Here is a 25,218-nt window from a genome sequence, read left to right as displayed (position 1 = left end):
ATAGACTTACATAGTAGACCATCTTGGTTCTTAATAATTTTATAAATTTGGAGACAGAACTTACTCAGTTAACATCTAGCACCCATTTTTAAGTGTATTTCAGTGTAATTTAGTAATTTAAGAACTTACCATCACAATACTCAAAATAATTTCTAGGTATTCCACTGGTTGTGCCTTTTAAATGATGTTTACTGTGTCTATTTCCCTCTTGATAAAGAACAAAAAGGACTATTGGGCTTCCCATTGTACTTCTCTGTTGGTACAGCTTTGTGTGGGTTTTAGAAAGTTATGTAGAATAAGAGTAATGAGTAGCGAGATTACCTTTTATAGGAAGTAATATATAAAGTAATACCATTGCAGGGTGAGAGACATAATTAGTCATTTGTTACGGGTTAAGTTAAAAATAAACTGTCTAATTGTCAAGCATGTTAGTAGCCGATTGTGATCCCCTAGAGATTACCATCCAGCTGCAAATAAACAGAGAACAGACTAAGGGTTTTTATCACTTTTTTTTTTTTTTTCCTCTCTCACTTCACCCTACATTTCTCTCCAGGACTGGGTTGTACCAGTTTTGTGTAAGTTTATATATAAAGTTTTACTTAGTCCTTGGTTAACACTAGTTAATTTTAAACTATCCTTTTACTAAATTTGATTGCACCACAAAGCCGTAAGTCATGTTTTCTTTAGTAACAACTAACTAATGTGTACATTGATTTAATGTGATGATAACATGTTCAATACCAGTCTATAAACCCGCTGCCATGGAAACGCAATGGCAGCTGCTCTGACTTTTTCAATAGAAAAAAATAACCAGCATAGAATAGAACAATGTGTACAAGTTAAACTGAATAAAACTAATTATCTACAGCCTCAGTTTAGCCGTTTGGGCAGCTCACTGAGCTGAAGTAATGGGAGTTTAGCTTCATGCTTCATGCATGAGTTAAAACCAGGGTGATAATTAGTGCTCTAAGTAAAATCACAGCATATAGTTCTTAGAATTTATAGCTTAGTTAACAAAAAAAGCCATGTTTTTGGTCTTTTTTGTGATTGCTATGTGATTTCTAATGGTTTTCCCCAAAACTTACACCTGCTGAGGGGAAGGTGTAAACAATTAGTAGCTACACTTACATTACAACTAGCCTACATTTGAATTTACACATAGCTGGTGCAACCAGCCACTGGTCCTCCACTCACAGTGAAGCAGAGCCCTCAGGATAACACTGAAGTGAAGACAGCCAAGCCAGTTGGGTATTACTTCTCACTTTCACTCTTTCCCCAACATAAACAAAGCCTGTGCCTGTTTCACCAGCGGGCTCTCTCCCCAGCTCCTAGCAGGTAGTCATTAATATTTGAGTGCAGGGTTGTTTGGGGTCAGCAGGGACATCATTACACACAGAGCAGAAATGTGTGGAGTGAGAAACTGGTCACTGGGCCAGTAACACAAAAGGGCAGACGAGAGGCACCAAGGAAAAACAAAAGATGCCGCTATTAGACATACAGCACAGTTAGTGTTAGCATGGGGGGATGGAAGGAAAACCACAGACTCCTAGTGTTGACTCCGAGTGACATTAGTAGCAAATGTATAATGTGTAAATAGCATTAATAAGGCCGAGTGCTCTAGAGACAGCAGAACAGCGAACGTGCTTATAAAGCCCTGGTTGGCTGAGGAAATATCGGTGGAGAGGACAGAGGAAATGATATTACTGCATCTGGCTGTGGCGTGGCACTATGATTATTATCATATATATTAGTGTGCTGTGGGTTATGGCTGTGAGCTGGCAGTGATGGAGCTGGGCCTGGATTAATCGACCCATGTCACGCTGCTGTGGCGCTCCGCTGTGCCGTGCAGGGGCTGATAAACAGGCACTGGGGATTTTTGGTTTAGAAGCATGGAGGGCATTAGAAATGGGCATCGCTCCAGCACAGCAGCCAAAAAACCTCACAGCTGGCAAGGAGTGCGTCAGGAAAACACATACGGCCAGATGGGCTAGACCTTTTGCACCAGTTTCAGGTGAAAATCAAGCACATTCTGCCCACGTGCAAGGTAGGAAACTGGCACATGAGACTAAATGTACAGTTCACGTGCATTAAAAAATGTATGCAAATTTCAGCACCTCCAGTCAAATTACATGTTCTGTTGATTTTCACATTAACTGTTGATTTTACACATTAACTGAGATGTTACACATCTCCTTGTCTGTCTTTGGCTTGAGATTATGAGTAACAGTTCACTCTTTTCACCAATAAATTCGGCAGGACACAGTTACAGTTGCTAGGCTAAGAAGGTGAACCAGTGAACCAACCGGGTGAACCAGTTTGCTACAGTGCAACCTTGAGGCAGGCCAGGACTGCAGCTCTAGTTAGTTAAGAATCCCAAAGACAGAAGCTCTCTGATTGTGGGTGAAGCAGACTATACAATGACCCTTTCCCCTGAATTTGTATTTGAGCCTCTATGTTTTTCTTATGGACAACATAATGTCATAATAAATTTATTAGTGCTGAAGGAGAACTCTAACTGCCAATTCCCTTACGTCAGCTAACAAATGCCCACATTGGCTAGAGTCTTGAGGTGACAGGGAGGACCATTCCACCCACCCAGACAGAGTCATGGCTATGACATCAAACTCAAGGTTTCCTGATGACAGAGCCAACATATAGCCCACATTGTTGTTATTATGCAATTCAGCGAGAAATGGAAACCGTTGGCTATTATTGGTTGGATTTTGGGCTCCCAGTTGATGTCACTTTATACCTCATTTTGCTCATGGATGCATTGATGCACGTACAGTCATGCTCTGATGCTGCAGAGTAATGTCAGCAATGTGGAAGATTTTCAGTTTCAGCAAAGGACAACAGAACTGCAGTTTCTGCAGTTTTTGACAGAAAAAAAATGCATTAAAGACTTTCAGTGTCACTAATCTAATTAATCATTTGAAAACTCATCATTTCAGGAAACATAGCAACTAGTATTATGTTGCTATTGTGAAAAAAAAAATGAAGTCTGAAATAGCTTCTCCCAGACAACAGTGAGATCAGATGGAAAGACAAAGGGCACTTTTGCTTGAGTCTCCTGCTGCTCAGATATTTTTTTGAGAGAAAAGGACTTTGGGTATGATAATGAGAAAGACTGCTAACTTTATTATTTATGGTGAAGATGCAGAAGTGGTGGACAGCTTTTGCTTGCTTGGACAAATTATTAACAATAAATGATCCAGCAGTGAAGAAATACAACACAGATCAACAACAAGGGTAAAGGAGCAGGAAAAAATCTTGAAATGTGAAGATGTGTCTCTACAAAGGTTTGACCAGGCTATATTCTTTCTGTGGTTCTTTATGCATGTAAAACTGGACAACAAAAAAGCAGAACAGGGAAAATATTGATGAACTTTGGTGCTGGCAAAGACTTTTTAGAGTACTTTAGATGGCAAAGACAACAAAAAATGGATTCTTGACCAAATAAAGCCTCACTTCTCTCTTGAAGACAGGATAACCACACTGTGTTTTGGACACATTCTGAGAAGAGCCAGTTCCTTGAAAGAGATCATTAAGCCTGGAACAGTTGAAAGTAAAAGAGGGAGAGGATGACAAGCAAAAAGATGGATGGATACAATCAAAGAACTCAGCCATTCAGAAGCTTGAGGGCCCAAAGAAATCACAGGATATTCGGAGAAATAGTATTTAAAGTTTCCTCACATGTCTGTCTTCTTAGCTTTAGTAGGTGTCTTAATAGTCACATATTGTCCTCAGATTTGTCAAGATGCTAACAATCTTTTTCTGCAACTAAACTCTCATTTCTCTTTTGTCTCCCTATTTCACGTCTCTTTTGTGTCTAATGCAATTATTATTATTATTATTATTATTATTATTATTATATAGTAGTAGTAGTAGTAGCAGTAGTAGTAGCAGCAGTAGCAGCAATAGTAGTTATAGTAGTGGTAGCAATAGTAATAGTAGTGGTAGTAGTCATAGTAATAGTGGTAGTAGCAGTAGTAGTAGTACTATTATTAGTGTCATGGTGTCACAGCAAGGTTTGATTTCCCCGTCCAGGCACCCAGGATCCTTTCAGTGTGGAGTTTGCATGTTCTCCCCGTGTCTGTGTAGGTTTCCTCCAGGTGCTCCAGTTTCCTCCCACAGTCCAAAGACATGCAGTCAGGCCAATTGGACACACTAAATTGCCCTTAGGTTTGAATGTGTGTGTGATTGTATACGTCTGTGTCTCCCCCTGTGATAGACTGGTGACGTGTTTAAGGTGTTTCTTGCCTTTAATGTACATTAAGCTAAAAAGATTTTATTTGAAGTCATTTTGGAATGTTTCTATAATATTTACACAATATAAAGGACAGTGTGCTTCAAATGGTGTGAAAAGCCGAGAGTTTGAAATGACAGTGACAATTAGCAGCTAGTATTTTTAGCATTTTAACCCGTCTTCTATTCACTGCAGTTACATTTGGGTGTGAACTTGTTTTAAACTGCAAAAGGTGTAAAATGATTCATTATAGGTAACATTATCGGCCACAAGAATGTGTTGATGTTTTATATTATTATATCAGCCAGGAAATCCTATATTGGTGCATCCTTTTATTTATGAGTCACATCCGTCTATGTCTAAGTCCACAGTGAATAAACAAAGCCTAGCATATCCAGAACACACACACACACACACACTTTCTCTATATTTGTGCCTAGACATAGACGTGCGGACATGCACGCAGGCAGGCATGCTACTAGGGTTTTTTCCTGTCAGTACTGAGTGTTCTGAGCTCTTGTGTTAAAAACAGTGAGCTGTGTTATATGCAGTGGCCGTTGCGTGTGTGTGTGTGTGTACATGAAGGGCGGCACAGGACACGGCAGGGTTATTGTGATGAGTGGCAGTGGAGACTGGCCGTCAGTGCTGGGTCACTGAACACTTTTAGCAGAATGCTTTTCAAACTCCATCTTGTCTCGTTTCACCCCTCCCTCTATCTCTCTCTCTCTCATTTACTCTTTTTTTCTGTTTTGTCATTCTCGCTCTCTTGCTCTCTCTCTCTCATTGGACTGGAATTGCGAATGGCACAAAGGTGCAAATCTTGGAAAATGCTAACAAAGTTGGAGTGCAAAAACTGCTAGAGAGGCGATTCATCTCTCCACTGCTACGACTTTGCTTTCATGTTTTATGTTTCAGAGGAGAAGTGTGAACAAGTGCGGATAATGAAATAGTTATTGGAACTGCTGGAAGAAGCCTGATGTGCGCTGCTCTGTTAGCATTTCTGAGAAAGCCCGTGGACATGTTCTTGTTAGATTAAGCCATTTCATCTATCCAATATTACTGTTGATATTTAACAAACTGCACATTTAGAACAGTCAGGCAACTTTCTATCCCACAGCCCCTGTCACTGCCCTAGTGACTACCACAAAGTCTTACATAACCAAACCAAAATAAGGAGCTTTGTCATTTTGAGAACTGGAGCGTATGTTTTAAATGTCAGCCATTTTCCCGCACTAAATCAAATACCATTAGAAAAAAGCTGGATTCACTTTAACCTCTTCATGCTGGGGTCAAAGAGAGCTATTTCTGCCATTTTAATCTCCACATTCAAGTGATAGTTTAGTGAAACATAAAACTTGCACAGTTTTGCCCTTACCCAATCAGCCAAGACACATTTGGTAGAACACCAAATATAAGTTTGTCTTATAAGGCTTCTGACACTGAACAATGTGCTGTTATCTATATAAAGTGACAAAATTACGTTGTAGGGTTAAAAAAACAGCAGCAGAAGCCATTTTGAATGGCATTTTGTCTGTGCCTTTGTCTATGTTTATAGATAAAAGCATGTCTTACTGTGTCAGAAACCATATAAGCACAACTTCAAGTGTGCGTATGCTTCCATTACTTGTTTGCAGTATTAGTCTCATGGTTCCAGTGCAAAACTAAAGAAGCAAACTCCAGACATCAAACGTTTTTTGGCTGATCAACTACATTTAGATTTTTCTCAGAATTATACCTTTAAATAACTGTTCTATTCACAGTTATGATGTTATTTGCAATAGCACACAGCGTTTAGTGTTCTATTGCTTTAATACAATTGTTCTGCAAAATACTCTGAACTGAAGGAACTATATCTGGGCTGCAAGTGTAAAACAAAAAAGGAATCCAATGTAAACTTAAACTAGTATTCTAGTATTCATCACAAGAAAAAAAAACACTCATACTGGACATCATGCTTCAGCTGTATTTGTTCTACGAGGAAACACATTTCCCATTTCAAAACAGTTCATTATGATCTGAATACCATTCTGAATAGGTGCTCACATTTGTTCAGGAACTAGGAGGACTGCAGCCAAGAACAACAGCAGCAGGCTTTGGCAGAATCTTTGCTTTTTATATAAAGCCACATACAACACTCAGAAAGCTGTGAATTCACTTGCAGAATCATTTAAATATGCAAAACACACATGCATATTGTGATGGTGTATTTATTTGCTGTTCTAAGGGAGACATAACATGTGCCACAAGAACAGGCCATACACTCAAAAACAAAGGCTTCTACATGATTCTTGGCTTGGATGTGCAGTTCTAGGAAAAGCCTTCTACTGGTGTAGAACCTTTACATTAATTAAAGGTTGTTTACACTCATTCATCTACACATCTCTTCAAAAACACTGAAAGGTCCTTCAAAGATGCAAATGTAGTTCTTCTATGGCAGGGGTGCCCAATCCTGATCTTGGTAATCTACCACCCTGCAGAACACACCAAACGAACTCAGACCACGATAAACGGCCCCAAAAATGAACCGAACAGAGACTGTCTCTTGCGGTGGAAGTTCATTTTGTGGTTCGAATGATTTGTGCATTGTGAAAGCAAGATGGCCCCAGTCCACTTTTGCTTTATGGTGAAGACCTTGAGGCTCACTGTACACACAGCCACAGTCTTCCAGCACTTCAGCAGCTAAAAACAGACCACCAGGGATCATTTCTAAGGTTCTACTCAAGATAAAGCCTAGCCGTAATCTGCGACAACACAGCAGCGCTGACATATTAAAGTGATAAGATGTGAGAGTCTGTGTGATATTACCGTGTTAAAGTTCATGCTGCGCATGCAATGCAGAGTTTTATGTTGCTTTCACACTGAATACTGAATGGAAATTCACCGCTGCTCTTTCAAACACACTATTTCATTACAGACGCGGCTTTTTGCTGCGTGGAGCTCAGTGAGTAGCACAGCGACGAACGGAACCCACCGCGGCAGACATTTTTCCAATTTTGCGCGATGCACTTTGACCAATCGTTTCAGCGCAGCCAATAAGAGAGCAGCAGGTCTGAAAGGTTATTTGTCAGAGAATGCTGCCCACTTTGCGAGAACTGTGCACACCGTGAGTGCCGTGAAAAGGGTCTGAGTTGTAATGGAGTTGTGGTCTGCACAAGAAGTGGTCTGAAATCTAAAAAGACCAGAGAGAAAACTAAGTCCTCTTTATAGTTCACATACATCGTGAACACAAAAGGAACTGCAAAAGAGGTCATTTGCAGTTGGTTCCCTTTCAGGTTCACTTTCACAGAACTCAATTCGGTTCATTTAAAAAGAACCATATGTGAAAACACCCTTAGTGGCAGGCATGTTGAATCTTGAGTCTCCAGGGTGGTAGATCTCCAGCAGAGGACTGGGCACCGCTGTTCTATGCCATCTCTCCAAAGGACCTATTTTGGTTCCATTTGACACTTTTATTTTTAAGAGTGTAGTCTATAACACCAGTGGGCCTACTTGAAAAATGAAACTGTGGTGAATCCAGGCATCATCAAGCGCTTAAGACATCTGGAATCGATTTCTTCCCTGCCTCTTCTCTCGGCGGCAGAAGCTTTGTTTTTGCCCTCTGTCTCATTCTGCAGGTGACAGAGAGCAGAAACAGAAAACAGATGCCACGGCAGAGACTGGCTGTAATTTGTAATTATCGAGGGGGTTGTGATGTTATGATTCAGCTTTTGCCCCCGGTCTAATGTGGCAGTGGCGGCATGATTTAAACCCGCTATCAGGCCTGTCACTTAAATTATGCTCATGGCAGATTCGCTCTGCTAGGGTGGAGAAGAGAGAGGAGCTGGGGCGTCTCTGATTTAAATGCTTTTCTGCTCCTCCGTTTTCAAACACTCACGCTCAACACAGTAAAAGAGAAATGTCTGCTTCAGCTGTCCTGCCTGGAAACGGCTGTTTACTTCCTAGGGGTGCAACATGCATATAAATATGATTTTTTTTCATTAATAGTGTTGTGAAAGAACACATGCTGTGAACGTAATACAGTTACATTTTATATTATAAAAATATTTGAGATGAGACATAACAACAAAAACGGGAAAGTTTTGCACTGTTTTATTTAAGGGCCCATTATCTTTTTTTCTTGTATTTTATTTTCCCCCCTTGAAGTTTCAGTAACAGCTCTTGTTACAACCTTTTGTTACTTTGCCTTTACAAATGACATGTAAATGTGCTTTGTTGTAATAGGCTATCCTGTATTGGGTATCATTCAAAAAGCACTCATAGCTGAAACACTTCTTATAACTTCACTGTAGGCGGAGCTAAATTGCTGTAGGCTGAAAGGCTGATATGTGTATACAGTACTGTGAAAAGTAGACATATATATATATATATATATATATATATATATATATATTACCCTGAGCTGCAACTGAAACCATTTACATTGTGCATGTATTTAACCCCTTAAATGAACAAACTTACAAAAGCAGGTTTACCATTAAACTTCAACAAACATCATACAAACATACAAACATGAACTACTCAGACTGAAGGCTACTCCTGCCAAAACAATGCCTATCACATTTGATGAAGCTTTATGACTTGTATGTGGTATCTTAGTGAGGTTGCCAGTTTTATGACATTAGTTTAATGTGCAGCAGTGTTAGCCTTTTTGATTGTTTAACAACCTAGTAAGTCAGAGCATCCAGTGACATTCAGGGGACAAATGAACATGCAGTAAAGTGTAACTGGATTGTAATATTTTAGCTTACCACAGAACATAAAAGGGGTGAGTTTTTTAAAAAAAACATTTCTTCCAAGAAGAAATCTTTTTAGATCTGGAGTTCCTAATATGTGCATGATGCCAATTACAGAATACGAACACAACTTCAGAGGGGTATAAATCTTATAGTGGTACAAAAACACAATACATAGTGTGTTGTGAAATTTGTGTAACATTACACTCCTTTTATTTACACATACATGGACAAAATGTACTGTTTAGTGGAAATATACTTCACTCTTTTTCACTTTCTGTTATCTTTGAAAGACAACTGTGAAGTGTAAAAATAAGATAAACCTAACACTTCACATTTGTACCATGTATTAGCTTATAATTCACATCTCTGTGAAGAAAAAAGTCTTGAATTTCATGCTAATAGCCAATGCTCTTATTGGCTGTTTCAACAGAAGGGGCATGGTATGGTGTGTAGTCACTTTGCGATGTTGACCTGTCTCTGAATACAAAGAGCCTGTTAGCCTGTTAGCTGTCTGCACAGCTGGTCAGCTTACTCTACTCAAGATTGAATATATCCCACTGAGAGCCTTTTAACATTAACAAAAAGAGCAGTCTGAAAGAGTTACACATTAATATAGTATTAGTGATATGTGTTACACTGCTGTTTTACAGTGTCCTTTTCGTCTGAGGGGTCTCTGTGTGAAACAATGCTGATTAAGGCTCGGTGAGTGGGAGTGTTTCACAGCATATCCTAACAGCATCATAATCTAAAGGGGAAATGCATCAGGCAGAAACAATGTATATGTAAATTCACTTGTGAACTTGTTTGGAAAATGCACGTTTATCTGTTAAGCCTTCTTTAAGTGTACAACTGTGTACAAGTAGTTTGGCTGCAGAAAATCAGTTTTTGTACGCTGTTCCATTTGTGCCAAATGACTTGTTTTCCATTTTACACTACTGTGCCACTGAGTAAGGTATGAAAATCTCCATTAACAGTACAATGCAAATTTCACTTATGCGCCAAAGCATAATTGCAACATAATTGCACTAGCCCAGATATTTACAGCCTCACTGACTTACAAGATGTTTTTAATGGGGGTCAAAAACAATTCGCAGCAAATACAGACATGCTTGGGTGAAATACGCTATTGTAGCAGCAGAAGCTATCTCTAACTATCTGACAGGCTGAGGCTAATGTGAATGAATTAGCTGAGATTGATGCTAGGCTGAAGAAAAGACAGAGGTGTATAAGGAATGAATACTGAGAGGCTGTGATGATAATGATTGGCATTGTATCTCATGTTTTTTCATTCATCCTACAAAATGTAATTTTTAAGGTAACGGGTTCATTTCTGAACATTTGGGTAGAAAAAGTGTTGATACTTCATTAACATTGATCGATAAAAAAAGTTTAATAAAGTCTAAGTGGTCAAGGGAAGAAACAAATGGCATGTATCAAACACATGATAATAAACTATTTTCATGATAAGGACTGTTCTAAAAAAACTACTGCAAACCAGGCCTACACAATATGCACTTTGTAGTATGAGAGAGTCCAACCTGAAGTTGAGAAGAGAATGAAAAACTGCTGTGATGGGACTATACATGCTAACTGAAACCTGCTCATAAAGGCCATTGTAATGAAAAATGGCTTAGTTACTGTATTTTTGGAGCATCAGCTACACAGTAAAATTGCCAAAATTACCGCATACATCTCTAAGTACAGGCATGAGCTGACAAACTTGCAAAACATATTCATTCATACTATCTAAAAAAAAGTATTAGTCTGGTTACCTTATGTAACTTTTTGAGTCTCTGTATCCAACCTGTAGACCCATTGATTTCTTGTCTATTGAGTGACAAATAAGATTTCCATTGTTATATATTCATATTAGAAGTTTAATTAGAATCATTATGCTCAGTATAAAAGCATCAGGCCTCATTCACCAATATCTTCCTAAGTTTTTCCATAATTTTTTTTCTTGAGAAAAGTCCTAAGAAATAGTGTACGTCAGATTCATGATGTGTTCTCAAACTGCAGAACTGTTCATACCTTTGTGCTCTTGAGTGCATGTACACTCTGTTCTTACTTAAGAACAAATCCCAAATAAGAAAACACTGGTGAATGTCAGAATCTTGGTGAAAACTGTGTAAGTGGGTTTTAAGAAGAAATTTCTTCCTAAGAACAGTTGGTGAATGAGCCTCAATGTTCTTGTAGATACATAAGGGAAATGATTTAAATGTGATGATAGTCCACTGTACCTTCATAGGTTTTAAATCATTTGCTGGAAACTGTTAAAAACAATGAAATTTGTCTATAATGATTAACAATAACTAACAGAGGTGTAGATGAAGCCACAGTGATTGAGAATGGCTTATATTTGAAAAGTAGCCATCAAATCTTGAGGTAGATAACTTGACAAAAATATATCATGGGAGAGTGGAGAATTTATAGGGTGTTGAATGTGGAGAAGGAGGAGGAAATTTGGGTGGGGACCTTCTCCCAAACTCCAATAAATGGGAAAATTACATTTTTCTTATTGGCTGAATATTGGGCTTACAGTATGCCACTTGGTGCCTCATTTTTGCTTGTGGATGCACTGATGCATGTATAGTTATGCTCTGATGCTACAGAGTAAAAATGTCAGCAATGTGACTCCTGGCCAGGGCAGTGGCATCACCAGGGATCAAACTTACCATCTCAGGAATCTCAGACTCCAAATTTTAACAGTGACCCTTGGAAAATATACTTTGAAAGCTGAAAAAAATTCTGTCCCTGGTGTGTCAGAAAGATCAGCACTGCGCCAGCACAGTGAAGGACAATTACATACAGAGAACAATGAGAGAGAGAAAAAGTGTGGAAAAACAGGTGGAGATGCAATAGAGGTGTGAACCCCCACCCCCCCCGCCCCCCCGATGCTCCTTCGTGCTCATCAGTAAAGTTGCTACATTTCCCCTCTGCATTCTTTTGCCATGGGATTTGCTAATGCGATTAGCTGCATCTCACAAGCAGCTGCAGTGAATGCATAATTATCACTGCAATGAGCAAGGTGTGTATAAAAGAGATTAGCGAGTGGGTGTGTGTATGTGTAAGAGATTAACCCAGGTGAGTGGCGCTCTGTGATAGAGCTGCTACACTAAAACACGTCCATAACTCTCAGGTGTGCATGACAAGGTGCACCGAGAGGTGAAGCCCTTATGTCTCACACACACACTCACACACACGCACACACACGCGCACACACACACTCACACACAGTCCTTCTCCCTCACAAACAGCACTTACACACAAAAGGGCTCTTTGGAGCAACTTTTTGAGTCTCTGTATCCAACCTGTAGGCCCATTGATTTCTTGTCTATTGAGTGACAAATAAGATTTCCATTTTTATATATTCATGTTAGAAGTTTAATTAGAATCATTATGCTCAGTATAAAAGCATCGGGCCTCATTCACCAATATCTTCCTAAGTTTTTCCATAATTTTTTTCTTGAGAAAAGTCCTAAGAAATAGTGTACGTCAGATTCATGAAGTGTTTTCAAACTGCAGAATTGTTCATACCATAGAAAAGCCACTTTTGATTCCCCAAAGAACTTTTCAATAGATGTTTCTTTGAAAGAATATTCCAGCTTTTCATTATCAGGCTAATCTCTATCTGCCACCATAGTATACAGTTGCTTACAGAAACTAATTTCAATGCTTTTACTTTGTGCTTAGAAAAGAAAAGCTGACATGTTCATTCAACTCACTGCGCTTTGACTTCGTTTCAAAAAGAATTTAAACATCCCCCTCTTTAAACAGACACAAATATTCACACAAGCAACTACCCAAACACACTTTTGTGTGGATGTTAGTATGTGTTTGAAGGGAAAAAAAGGTTTTTAAAAATGTTAAAACTTTTTGTACATTTTTTGCTATTGTAAAATATTTAAAAAATTAAAAATTCTTTTGAAATGTTCTTATTTTATAAATAAGACTCTTTTTGTATCTTATGTCCATTTTTACACAAAAGGGTGGTTTTTGACCTTCACCGTGCAGTAGTGTACATTCTTCAGTATATGTGGATCCACAAATCCACAAATAAATTCTTTTTAAATGTAATTTTTTTATTCTTTTCCTTTGGCAAAAGAATACATAGAGGAAATGTAGCAACTTTACTGATAAGCACATAGTAGCATCAGGGGGAAGAGGTTGCAAACCTCTCAGAAGATATCTCAGAAATATTTCCTTTAGCCATTTAACGTGCACATAAAAAAGAAATCTACAGGGCAGGTAAGGCGTGTTTGGGTAGTTGCTTATGTAAATGTTAGTGTCTGTTTGAAAGGGACCATAATCTCAGTGAAAGCTTTGAGAAAAGCTTTTGTTGGGAGGTCACAAGATGGGAAGATGGGACGGATGGAAGAGCTAAAGAAACAAAAGTGCAGAAAAATAAATACATACTGACAGAGTAGTTTTAGAGGTTTTTGTATAGTTTCTCTGTTTATAATGTTTCTTGCTTGTACCGTATGGCCATTCATAAACAAAATCTGCTACATGTGCCATATACTTCCATGCTGTAGTGCTGTATTGTTGTATAAGAAGTGTGCCACTGTGCTGGAGTAACCCTGAGCTGTCCTTTACTGCATTCAGTAGCTGGAAGGCCAATAGCTAACTGCTAACATTTGAGTGAACTGAATTATCCTTCAACATGATGCGACAGTAAACTTTTATTACTCCTCTCGTAGCCCCTATCCCTCACTGCCCCGCTGTCGTCTTTCCCCTGAGGAATGACTTTTATTCTCTCCCCTCTCTCTCCTGCCGTACACTCATACACATCTCATGGGCCCTGCTGCTGGTTATAGCTTTATGCTCATGTAAGGCAGTATACCAGAGGAATGTGTGTCACAGCTGGCAGGGAGGCCTGCAGAGTAAACTCTGATGAATGAATACATACGTTACACAGAACAATGTGGACTTGTTCTATTCTTTCTTTCAAGCAGTTTGCAGTTTAAAATGGATGTCAACTCAATTGCAAATGTAAAAATATCTCATTGATGTTAAAGATGTGTGATTAAACAAAGTTTTGGGGAATAAAACATAATTCAAATGGTTTTAAAAGCTAGAAATCACTCTGGCTGATGGAGACATTTCAGTGTAGTCATTTCAGATCGCACTGCATAGGTGTAATTTACTCCCCACTCTTATAGTCATTTTGTGTCATATAGCTGTATTTATCCTAAAAGAGAAGAAAATGGATATATGAAAATATGGAACACAAAGCTGTGAGCAGCTGAAGTTTTGAAGTAATTCTAGCACTGGTCATTAGGGATACAGTACACAGCAATGCACAGGAACCGTTTCTATGGTTACCACGCGCGACAGTCATTCACACCATTGGCGTAATTTCCAGGAGGGATGGTGGGGGAGGGGAGTTTTAAGTTAGAGAGTTGCTACAAGTAATGACACGTCTTCAAATCTGTTTAGCCGAGATTCTAACTGTATAAAATGATATTTACAGCACAAGAGATCGTTTACACTGTACAAATCACTTTATCTGAGGCTGAGACTAATATTAGTTAACGTTATATTGGCGTTGTCTGTAGTTGTGGTAACTAGCGCTAATGGTTCAAATTAAAATTGCTTTAAATCTACCTGACCTGATCACCTATAATATATTTTTTCCTCCGTTATCTTGTTCATAGAGCAATCAGAAGAGGTGTGAATGGCACAATAGGAAACAGTGAGTATTTGTCTAATGATTAACAGTCTAATAATACACCCCCAAGTATTAAACCATTAGGGAGCAAGACTGATGTTAGGTCTGTGTTTATGTTCAGATATGTTCTTATTACCATAGAGAGATGCAAGTGACAAATATGACAAATATGAGATGAGAACAGTTAAATTTTAAGCAGGGCAAGAAGTGACACAGGGGTTTATAGAAACATATTATTTACATATTAACATAAGTATTTTTGTAACTAATGTAGTGTTCACATACATGGAGGGTTCCATAACCTTTAGATAAAGTGAACATTTGTGAACTTTATGTATTTCTGAATAGTACAGCATCTAAAAAAGGGACATTTTTAATAATTTATATATAAAAGCATTAAAATCTACAACTATCAAACCAGTAGAAATAATTGTCCACAGTTGGACTAGTGTTAATATACTCACCTATATGACTTGTCCCTTAACCATCTTATTGCAACCATTAGAACTGGGCCTATTGTACCTCCCTCCCACCCCACCCCCCAAACAAGGTCTCCAAAGTCACACCCTTGATTTACACTGTCATTCTGCTCTCTTGCACTAGTTGGACCCTCATGTTGGACCACCTAAGGAGGACAGACCAAAATATGATTGCATTTTTTCAAAAGAGCATGAGCTACAGTAGCTATACATATCGCTGTTGTCAGGACAAAACCTTGTATCTCCATTTTTCAGTGTTGACATAATTTGAAAATGCCTGTTGCTCTTTACGTTGTGTGTAAATTTCATGATGAATGGACCAAAAAAATGGCCAAAAATGAATTGGAAAATAGTCTGGTTCCACTGACCAAGTAAAGTTTGTTTTTTCCTTCTCCTGTAAAGTTATCAGTTTGGTGATTGTTCAGACAACAGTGATATATTTATCAGAACTATTAGTGGCATGCTGTCACCATAGAGCTAGATAAGAGCAGAACTGATGCTAGTAAATATTTTTTGAGGTAGATATCGGCAATCTTATGCTAATAGTAATATGCTAATAGTAATAGCTATGTCTCTTACTCAGCAGCAGAAACAGCAGCCTCAGCTGGGAGCAGAGCTCAGAGGGGAGCAGAGGCATGATGTAGATGAGGTGAAATTCAGACAAATAAGAGACATTGCATGCTTACCCAATTATAAGTAAGCATCTCACTTAATCATTCCCACTATGTACTCGTCTCCACTTCATTTATGATTGAAATTTCATCATTGCTGAATGGTGATGGACAGCATAGTAGCCACTGCGGTTTAAACAACCCCACTGTGGTTTGCTTTTTTTAAGCTTTTGTTTTCTGGCAGAAGTTGAGCTTTTAATCTGTATGAGATATTGGGCTAAAGTTATGGTTAATCTGGAGTGACTGCTGTAACCATGGTGGTGAGTGTGAGTGACTAATGCAATTTAGGAATTTAGTGGTACAGTGACTTTTATGATGGTTAAGGGATGGCAGGTAAAATGCTTAAAATGGAAGCTAACCACTGCTAGTCAGTTAGGCACAACTACAGAGACTTTAGTTTATGTAAGACTAAGGTGTGGTAAGGGATAGATGTAGCTAATTCTGATTAGTGCAAGGAAACACTGTCAGCATTTTCTGATACAGTGCCACTCAACTTGAACCCAAAAGGTTTAACCCTTTAAGGTGAGAAAAAAATTGAACTGTACAGCAAAGCTAGCCTGGTGCAGTCTTTGTACTAGGGCTACATCATTAATGTAGCTAGTAAGTTTTTACACCTTTATTAGCATTTTAAACTATTAGCCAAAATCATCACACACTTGCCTCAAACCGTGTCAGGTTGTTTAAGCTAACCTAAATACTTATCTCTTATCTTAAATACAGTCTCTGTTTTATCCATATGTATAAATAACCCTAGCTTATAGTGTATCAGAAACCACAGAAGTAAGTCTAAATGGTAAAACATTGGGGTATAGTCTCCATTATTTGTTAGCTACATTAGCTTCATAGCGCCAGTGTAAAACTAAAGCAAGCTTGAGTCCACTGACATAAGGAAACCCTTTCACTTTCACTTTTTTCCAAGCACAGCAGCATAACTGAAATACACACATACACAGTCAATCATTACAATAAAAAACTGATTAGCAGATGGTTATGGGAAACAAAAATCTGATTGTGTGTATGAAGCATATGAGTTGCGTGGAGCAACAATAACAGTCAACAGGGGTGTTGGCCTTGTCTTCTGTTGTTGAGCACTGTAACCTGCATCTGTTATCTTATATCAAAACAGAAAATATCTTCTGGACATCTGCGTTACCACTCTCATGTTTTATTAAACATGGAGTTGAGTTTTCTGCGCTGTAGGGAGGAGAGGATGACCTTTAGCTCAGCATCTGCTGGTGGATGATTAGATGCTTTTATGAGAATACCAGAAGCTTAATTTACTCTTTCTTCTTTTATTTTGACCATCTTTGGCTTTGCAGGGATGCCATCTGTCATACAGTATATACATGACCAACAAAGCTCTCACATCGCCCAGTGATTCCAACTAAATTAAAAATTTTAATTGTTTGTATGGTCCAGTGGAAGCATCAGTTGGTACACAAAATGCGCATTTGTGTCTATGTGTGTTTGTTTTTGTACATTTCCAGGACAAAAGAATGTCCAGATTTTTAAATCTTTTATGTATTATTACACTAATTATGACATGTATCATATTATAATGTATTGTATTTATTTATTTATTTAAAAACTCAATGTTTCATAAAACTGACAAGGTTATATTCCAATAACTTCCAATCAAGGTTAAGATTATTCTTTTTTGGAGATACAAGGTTTTGTCATCACAGTGGCAATGCATATAATACATATGAAACACTTTATTGTTGTCATTACATAAAAGTAGTTACATATTTATGATACATATGGGACGCGTGTACTTTCCCACGTCCTGACATTGTATAAAAACAAGCCTGTCTGTGTGTCTGTATGTGAGCTTGCTCTGATCTCTGTAGGCTTGTTTTGAATTTACTGTAGACATGAATTATAGATGTTTGTAAACGGCAGCGCGTCACTGTGTATCCACGGTCTGCCTGAGGGAGACACTGGCATGCTTATAGAGTGACAGGAAATTGAGTGGGAGGCCAGTGACACCCACCAGGTCCATGATTAGAAAAAAAAAATAATGGAGGGACGATCGGGTGACAAATGTGCACCTTCTGTATCTGCCCTACTGCAGAGAGAAATGAAGCTTATCATAGAGACAGTCATCCATCCATCCATCAGGCCTTCCTTATCTGCCTTTTGAGGACCACACCCACACACACACACACACACACACACACACACACACACACACACACACACACACACATGCTCTCATTTCTTTCTCTTTTACAAACACAAACACCACACGGTCAGATACAAAGTGATGCCTCAAATTAATCAGCTGATGACAGTTCACACTCTCCACTGACAGCATCTCTCTGTCTGTCTCTGCCTTTCTCTGTTTCTCTCTCTCTTTGTTTCTCTGTTTCTCTCCCTCTCTGTCTCTCTCTGTCTATTTGTCTTGCCTTGTTTCTCTCACTCTCTGTTTCTGTATACATCTCTATCTATTTCTCTCTTTCAAAAGTTTATAATCACTTGTCATATTAATAAATGTTTTTGCTTTATTCAATAATAACTCATATAGTGTTGATGTAAATACTATTAACTAGACACCAGAAGGTATATTAAGATGTTTTTTTCAGTATTTCAAGTCTTTAGAACATTAAGAAGTTACTGAATAACCAAAATATAGTGTATTTTTATAGAAATCCTATGTTACATTATCTCAAGATCTATCAACTATCCAACTGCTCGGTTATTAGAAGATCATGAGTTTGAATCTAAGTGAGACTACATCTCTCCACTATCAGGAGTCTGAGACCAAACTGGGGGAAGAAAGAAGACTTTTTATAAGAGGCAGCATGCTGACTGTTTGAGTAAGCTCAACTTAAACTGGGTTGTTGTCCTGAGCAGTACTAAAAATGTGAGTTAGTAGAAGTTTTAATTAAGCTTTTTTTTTAATCATTTTTACCCATTTATTTTCATAATAAATAGGGAAATAATGAATAAGTTGGGGAACCAGCCTTGTGACCGAAAGGTCACCGGTTTGATCCCCTGAGCCGACATTATGGCTACGGTACACAGCAGGTAAAAGTGGCCCAAATCTGATTTTCTCACCAAATCCGATTTTTTTGTTTGGCTGTTCACATTATCTTTTAAATATGACCTGTATGCGACATCAGTCTGAACAGATCAGCTCCTAAACCGACCCGCAAAATAACTGCTTTACGTGGCGGCTCGTCCAGAGGTAAACAGTCATGACGGCCAGCGAACGCCTGTGGCTCCCGGAGCTCAGTTTCATCTTCGCCAGCATCACGGGAGCGAGTTTAAAGTTCCAGTGGTTGACAGCTGGACTCATCACCAACAATGTGTTCGAGTTCGCCGAAAAAGGGCACGTTATTCGGCCAAGGCCACTTCTTTGGTTCATGTCCTCAGATTCTTTAAACTGTTCTTTCCCGCTGCAGCCTCGGTCTCCTTCGGCCGTTTCGTTCGAAACCTCTTCAAACACGGAGCGGTTTGATGAGTCTCTTCTAGTTTTTTAGTACAGAAACATCAGACTAAATGTTTATTAGTCTCAGCAGTGCAAAATTATGACGAATGTCTAGTTGTATTGACATAAAAGTCGCATGAATTCCGATCTGGCTGTTCAGACAGAGTCGCATTGCCGCAGATCGGATATGTATCAGATTTCAGTACCGCATATGAAAGCATCTCAAATCGGAATTGAAAATGTCAGATTCAATGCGTTTTTTGCTGTTCACACTGCCACACAGATGACACATCTGTGTCACATTTGAGGAAAAAGATCGGATTTGGGCCTGTGTGACTGAAGTGCCCTTGAGCGAGGCACCTAACCCCCAACTGCTCCCCGGGCACTGTGGATAGGGCTGCCCACCGCTCTGGGCAAGTGTGCTCACTGCCTGTAGTGTGTGTTCACTAGTGTGTATGTGGGTGTTTCACTGCACGGATGAGTTAAAATGTGAAGGTGAAATTTCCCCATTGTGGGACTAATAAGGGTAACTTAACATACTGGAATGTTTACATTTGCTATGTTGTTCTTAAAGCTACATTGAGGAAGAATCTGAAAACAAAATTAAAATTGGTCAAATGGTTTAGCTACAGCATCTGGTTTCCTTATTGTATTTCTTCAAGCCTTGAGTGTAAATGGGCTGAGTTGACCTTTACAGTGTACCAGTTATTCTGAAAAACAGCAACACTTTTTACTGAAGAGAGTTTACACGCCTTACTAAGTCGTGGCCATGACTTAATTATCTCATTCCCATGCCTTACTAAGTCATGGGATTAGGATCTTGTCCCCTCGTGTTAATAAAACGTGGCCATGCATTATTTTTATTTATACAGGATGTCACCAGCAGGGCTCCATAGTAAACTTCTACAAAATGGAAGCAAAACCAAAAGTGTTGCATATTTATTTTTCATCAGAATAGCTGAAAACTATGAAGTTAGTAGCATCTTCATAATAGAATAATAGAAGTTTTGAATGGTAGTGTATGTGTGTGCATACACGTGTGTTTGTATTATGTGTGTGTGTGTGTGTGTGTGTGTGTGTGGGCTTCAAGAGCCCACACCCGTACCCTTCACTAAAGTTCTGATGAAAAGACATTCTTCCAGGCTGTTGTCTGTGCAGCAGTAGGGGGCAGAACATTAGAGGAGCTGTATGTGCTCACTTGCACATTTTTGTCATGGTTAAACGAAACCAAAACATGGGAATTTGCATAACGCTGACTCTCTAGGAAAGCTGAGGAAATGGAATGCGTGCAGTGAGGGTAAGCGAGCCCGTGAGAGAATGGGAGCATTTATGAATATCAGAGTCAGTCTCTCTCTCTCTCTCTCTCTCTCTCTCTCTCTCTCTCTCTCTCTCTCTCTCTCTTTCTCTCTCTTGCTCTCTTTCTGTGAATATAGAAGAAGTTTAAGCTGATTGATTCTGAAGCAGTCGAGCACAGCGTACCACGGGGAATAGCGTTCAGAACAGGATATTAGTTAGAGGAAAGAGACACGAGTTTAATACACATACACAGCCTCTCCAGAGTGTACAGAGGGAAACAGACTCACACTCACTGTAATAACCTTCCCCTAATGTACTTCATCTTACGGAGCCCTTTAAACTCCTAGATTAGATGCAAATTTATTCATTTCCCAACAACATTCCTGCTCAATATCTGCCTTTTCCACTTACACTTTCAGTTCAATTACCCATCCATCCATCTGATCTGTCCGTTCTCACCTACAAATCCAGCTTTCTGCCGATGTGCTCCAGCCCCTCCTGAAGCTGTGCTGTGTGGACTCGGCCTGGAATAATCGGAATTCTCCTGGGCAGGAGCGTGGGGAGGGGGGGGTGGTCAACAGAGTGTGTCTGCAGGAGGAGAGAGAGAAACAGGGAGGATAGAATGGAGAGAAGAATATGTAGAAAGAAGAGAATGAGAGAGAAGGAAAGGAGAGATGTAATGACAGAAAAGAGTGATAAAGAGGGAGAGAAAGAACAATGGCAGGAGAAAAAGAGAACAATGGAGAGAGAGAAAATGAAAAAGCGAGGAAGATAAAAAAGAAAAAAGTGATAATGAAGGACAGAGAGAAGGAACAATGGAGAGAGAGGGAGAGACAAACAGAGAAAGAGAGAGGAAAGAAAGAGATACACAAGAAAGAAAGAGGAGTAAAAGAGTATAATCAGGGATAAAGAGAAAGGGAGTGAGGAAGAGAGGGGACAAAAGGGAGGAGATGATAAGGGAAAGGGAGGGAGAGAGAGAGAGATGGAGAGTGAGAATGAGGGAGGGAGAGTGAGGAAGAGGGAATGAGAAAGAGAGAGAGAGAGAGGTGGAGAGTAAGAGTGAGAGAGTGAGATAAGGAGGGAGAGTGAGGAAGAGAGAGAGAGAGAGACAGAGGTAGAGGGTTATTTCAGGTTTTTGCTGACCATGTGCTCTCACAGACATAAAGACACACAGACTGAATGACAGACAGAGTCCTGCAGAGCAGAGCACAGTTATTTACATGTTAGCTCTGAGGCTGAGTGAGTGTTGAGGCTGCCGTGTTAGCGACTGTCCTAAATGAGGTCCTTTATGATGAGAAAGGTTAGCGTCAAATTAGCATGGGCTGCTGTCTCCTCTGAGAATGCACTCATTGATCTGCACGTACAGCAGTGTGGAGAGACCAGGATGAAAACAATGAGTTTGAAACAGTGAGTGTGTGTGTTTGAGACTGGGTGGTCTGGGTGGTCTCAGCAGGCGACAACACTGCCCTTGTTTTAGAGGCCATGGAGAGTGTGTTAGCTCAGTGAGTGTGTCATAACCCTGTTTAAGAAGAAAGGCCCTGTGAATGATTCAGTACGTGTATATATGGGTGTGTGTGTGTGTGTGTGTGTGTGTGTGTGTGTGTGTGTGTGTGTGTGTGAGGATCTTTAGAAAGCAGAAGCTCAGTTTTCAGCCGTGGGAGTGAGTGAGTGTATGGGTTTTCAGGCATGGCTGGGTTCCAGCTGCCGTGCTGCCACACTGCTCTGTTCTGTTTTATGACGCAGTAGAAAGTGTCTCGCGGCCCAGGGGACAGAGGATGTTTTTTGGATGATCTGCCCAAGCCCTCCATCTTTTTCTTTCTTTCATTTGTCTCTCCTACTGCTCCCTTCCTCGTTCTCTCGCTACTTTCGCCATCTTCTCTCTCCCTCGTGACTCCTCACTCTTTTCACACGGCTCCTGAACACCTCCTACTCATCAAATATCTCCACAATAGCTACATCTCCATCCAAAGGATTTTAATGAAAAATGTTCTTCATAAAGTTTGTTGATGTAGGATGAGGGTGGGGAAGTGCATGGACTAGATTTCTGCACAGTTTGGTGATTCACCTGCTCACACAAGCACACCTGATTCAATTAATCAGTTAATTACCAGGTTTAGTTGATGTGCTTAGGCCAGGAAATCACCAACTGTGCTGGACACAGCAGTCCTCAGGCTCCCTCCCCTGATATAAGCTGTTGGTAATATTTTATCAATGTCGACAAAACTTTTCCTGTTCAATTTTAAAGGACAATTGTTAACTGACACCTGAAATGTTGCACAAGCCTACAATGGAAACTTTTGTTTTTGGGGAAAAATAATGCATTTATGCATAAATTAGTGTCATGTGATAGATTTCTTCATGTGCATCTTTAGACAGGGACAAACAAACAGTGCAGTCGAGAGGTTTAGCTGGACTGAAGAGGAGACGAGAGAGTTTTAAAAGGAATGCTGGCCCTTTTCAGTGAAGAAATGTTCCGAAAAGACTACAGTCATTCTAAATGAAGGCAGAGAAACATGACATCTTGTGTAACTGACGGAAAATAATATTAATAGTAATTTGTAATCAACATTTTTTGTCGATTTTCCAGGTAAAAATAAAACATCCTCTACAGGGAACAAGCGTAATTTTTTCTGTGCATTTTAGTGCACAGTTTCTGATTGATATAATATATTGGACAAAATAAAACATATAATCCAAAATGTGCCATATCTTTTTTTTTTAATGTTATATTCTGCACTTTTTTCCTATAAACTAAACTTATGCAACAGGAAGTCATTGCATAAAGCATTTTTATCACTAAAAATCAGTTTGATAGAAAGCTGCTGGCCAGCAAAAACTATTTTACACATTTACATGACGTTGCTTGCAATTTGCTAAGAAAGTCAATGCAAACAGCTACTGAACACAGAAAACATGAACACTGACAGTGAAGGGACACTGAAGTTTGAGGAGTCTCCATTTCTTTACTTGAAAATGCCAAAAGAACCAGTTTCCTTCAGGTGCTGAAGTTAAGGGCTGCAGTAATACATGGGTTTTCAGTGGAAAATGTTCATTAAAACAGTACTGCATGTACAGGGTAGAGGTTAATTTTTATATGAAAAAATGATTCTTAAGTGATTTTTTTGTCGTTAATTCTGATTTCTTTACAGCCAAATCAGCCAAATGTTTTTTTTTTTTCTTTTTGAATCCACAGGCAACAAAGACAAAGCCTAAGTTTACTATCATAGTTACAGTGAGTAGATGCATATTTTCGAACAACAATAAACACGGTTTATCTCTTTAAACATATCAGCATGAACTCAGTGAAAGAGGTTATAGCTTGGCTGAAGGCTAGCCATCTGTAGCCTTAGTGTACAATTAGACTGAATGAACTGGCTAAATGACCCCTTTGGATTTTAGCCCTACGGTTCTTGCCTCTGATATCCAAACAAACTGTGTAACCTCATTTTCACTTGTTTAAATAACTTTCTGTTTTTTATCAAGCACACCCTCTCCCCTCTTAAGGTTTTCTCTATCTCTCTCTAGCTCGCCTTCACGGTTTAACTTTCCTTGTCGTTATCATTATGTCTTGTTCTGGGGCACCTGCATTTGTGTGATTGGCCAGTGGCCACACTCTGAGAATGCAGTGGGCCACTAACGTCTAGATATATGCATGCCAGTATTTGTCCAGCACATGCTTTTTGTCCGGTGCAGTCTCCATTCATTTTATATTAGACTACATTAAAAATGACCAAGCATTTCTTTCACCCTCATAGCTGCCCATACACATAGAAGCCTACCGGAAATTGATCCCATCCTCATGACTGCCAGTCCATCCCTGCATACATGCTTTAGATGAGGCATTCAGAGAAGCAACCATAAACTCTCTTTAAAATATAGAATGTTCAGATACAGCACATAGGTACATGTGTATTAGGATGAAACAACAAAAAAGACTGTCAGTCAACAGAGAAGAAAATAAGGAGGCTTAGATAGAGGAGATGCTACGAAGGCTCTGCGGGAGCTTGTTCCAGAGTTTAGGCACCAGTGCGCTGAAAGACTTGCCTCAGTGAACGAGTCAAAGCAAAGTATAAAGTTCTCTATAAAATAAAGAATATATTACTTGCATGTCTTACAAGCTTCAAATGTCACTGTTTAAAATAGAGCTGCCATAAGCAGTTTTAAAACGTGTGAGAAAGTGAATGAACCTTGGCATTAACAAAGTGAATGTAGCTTGGCACTAATCAAACGTTGCCAAAACAGATGTGCTAGCAGAAATTTGCATTATTATAGGTTGTTAACTGAACAAAGGCTACTTATCAAGTGAAGGTTTCTACATTTTATAATGCTATTTTATTAAATGATTGGCTTGGTATGTGATCATGAATATATGGTCAAAGTAGCAATGGGCAACAAATTAGGATTGTAATTTATATCATAAATTGCATGTTACAAGTGAAAATTGGCCAATTCTGATTCTGAATTAAAATAGGAATTAAAAACCCATAGCAAATTTATTCTGGCCCAGATTTGGCCCACACCCTACCCCTCATTTTCATCCAGCCCACTTGCCACATGGATTGACAGCACTTGGGTGGACCACTCCCGACTGCTAGATGTGGGCCGCATATGTACCAGATTAGGCCCACACGTCAGCCAAAAGTGAACCACACAACTGGGCCTAATCTGGACCAGAAGCTGACCAAA

General features: G+C 39.3%; 1 protein-coding gene across 2 annotated transcripts in view; it reads right to left on the bottom strand.

Moving 5' to 3' along the window:
* chrm2a (cholinergic receptor, muscarinic 2a) overlaps window positions 1–21,118 on the bottom strand; it is a 67,619-nt gene extending 46,501 nt beyond the window's left edge. Inside the window, exon 1 of one of the 2 annotated variants that reach the window (XM_036576632.1) lies at window positions 20,944–21,118. The gene's annotated coding sequence lies outside the window, so the exon portion shown is untranslated. The remainder of the gene's footprint in view (window positions 1–20,943) is intronic. The other variant, XM_036576631.1, reaches the window with a different exon arrangement.
* Window positions 21,119–25,218: the final 4,100 nt, after the last annotated feature.

Source organism: Colossoma macropomum, unplaced genomic scaffold, assembly GCF_904425465.1.
Source record: "Colossoma macropomum unplaced genomic scaffold, Colossoma_macropomum, whole genome shotgun sequence".
Lineage (NCBI taxonomy): Eukaryota > Metazoa > Chordata > Actinopteri > Characiformes > Serrasalmidae > Colossoma > Colossoma macropomum.
Note: the sequence above shows the minus strand (reverse complement) of the source record. Positions and strands in the feature narration are given on the sequence as shown.